We start from the raw sequence: 2500 nt of genomic DNA on the forward strand, positions 1-2500 counted from the left end.
TGTAAAATTGAAATTGTTCTGACGATTCGTTTGTGAGCGACACACACACACACACACACACACACACCCCACACAACACACACACCCACACACACACCACACACCACACACACCACACACACACCCCACACCACACACACATTATATATATATATATATAAAATATATATTATATTATATATTATATATTATATATATATAATATATATATATATATATATATATATATATATATATATATAATGACGAAGATCGTCGTGCGTTGTTGAGGGGTACTCTGTGCACTCGCGGCGACGGCAGAGGAGAGGATCAGGAGGAAAGAGGCAGAACATCTTTTAACGGTCCATGAACAACAATATGAATTAAACTTTGCTATGTAACTTCGGTAAGGAGATTGCTAGTCCATAGACACATAGATGCACGAGGCTTCGATGTGTTTAGACGTGAGAGAGCCTGGAGGGGCCGGAAGTTATTCCTGCGTGCTAGAAGCGGTGATGCCTGTGGAGGAGGAAGCATGGTTTTGGTTGAAGAGCGGTCGCACTAAAACCCTCTTTGTTTTTTACCACTTATTCCCGGTTGCACTTTCCCTTAGGTCCTGGCAGCTCGGAGGGTATTCATTGGGGCTTCCTCGCTTCCAGCTAGCACAGGTCCTCGTTAATGCAGACCCAGGCTTCATAGTTGCTAACTTCCGTCGGTTCTGAAACACCGCGTCTTTGTCCTGGAAGTGGTGAACCTGACGATAATGTCCTTCCTCGCTGCGAGTTTGGATCGAATACACCCTCAACTCGCTCGAACTCGAAGTGCAGATGAAGGAACTAAGTTACCTTCTCTTGGCACTGCTCCCTGCTCTCGCTACCATCTTCTAGATGGCATCGAATGCGCAGATTATTTCGCCGACTGTAGTTGGAGAAATACGGGAATACATTTTTGATATATCCTTATGTTTCTTGGGGACGTCATAAAATGTAATTATCAAATAATTGAATGTAAGAATGGTACAAGTCATAAACAGAAATGCCCAAATAATCGAATATAAGGCACTTCGAGCCATGTACTCTGGGGATAAACTCTAGGGCGATCCCCCATCATGTTTCATTACCTTTGTCAGTGCTTGTCCGAAAACCAAAGCATGAAATTATTAAATTTTCACGAAAAAACATAGATGTAAGTATTATTTCTCTCTCTCTGTTTCTCCCTTCCTCTCTCCTTCTCCTCTCTCTCTCTCTCTCTCTCTCTCTCTCTCTCTCTCTGTCTCTCTCTCTCTCTCTCTCTCTCTCTGTTTCATCCTTCCTCCCCCCGCTCTACTCTCTCTCTCTCTCTCTCTCTCTCTCTCTCTCTCTCTCTCTCTCTCTCTCTCTCTCTCTCTCTCTCTTTCTGTCGAACTATCTATCTGTCTATCTCTGTATCTTTCTCTCTCTATCTCTCTCTCACTCATAATAAGAGCACTACTTCCATCATTCATCATGCTGATAAAAACGTTTCTTAAAACTGCAAAGCCAATTTCAGAATAAAAAAAAAACATTAAAAGAGGATAAACAGAGTGAAAAGATATAAAGAAAAGAATGGACCTACCGGAGGAGAGATAAGAATCTGTTTAGGAGAATAAAACGAGGCAATAAAGCGAGGGATGTTGCAATACACCTGCTACGTTGCAGGTGCGGCGTGGGAAGAACTAAACAGTTGGTTTGTGGGCTTGGAAAATAGATGAGGATAAATGATAATGATAGATACTGATATAGGTAAACTATATAGATATAAATAGGGGGGGGGGGGTATAAACACACAAATATTGATGTATATATATATAACACATACAGGCACATATACAAACATAAACACATGCATAAACACAAACACACACACACACACACACACACACACACACACACACACACACACACACACACACACACACACACACACACACACACACACACACACGCACACACACATACACGCACACACTCAGGATTCCCCTTCCGACCTCCGCACACTGGGTCCTGATATTGCAATTAACATGGCGCCGTGTTGTTCCCTAAGCAAAGCAGGAGACGGCAGCGATAGCCTCTGAAGTGGTGTTTCTGCGCCCTAATGATGCAGCTCAGGAGGTGGGGGTGGGGGCATGGTGGAGGAGAATGAGGAAAAACATTATTAATTAATAGTTTGAAAGGTGGTGGAGAGGAGACAAAAAGAATGAGAGAAAACGCGGTAGAGAAATTAGTCGGTTGATTTCGAATACGCGAGTGGTGAGTTGCATCCGACATTGGCAAATATATCCTCACTAATATTCTTGCTCTGACAGAATTTGTACGTGTGGCTGTACGAATTTATGGTAAATAAACATTCCATGAGGAAATCAAAACAGGAAACAGTGCAAAATTTTCCCTTTAGTCAGTTGTTGGTGAATCTACCGGATAATGTGATTTTCATGAACTCCAGTAAGACGGTGAATAGTTGGACACTTGCCTTATGAACAAACGCCAAGTTGTATATTTTCAGT

The sequence above is a fragment of the Penaeus monodon genome, chromosome 18 (genome assembly GCF_015228065.2).
Source record: "Penaeus monodon isolate SGIC_2016 chromosome 18, NSTDA_Pmon_1, whole genome shotgun sequence".
NCBI lineage: Eukaryota > Metazoa > Arthropoda > Malacostraca > Decapoda > Penaeidae > Penaeus > Penaeus monodon.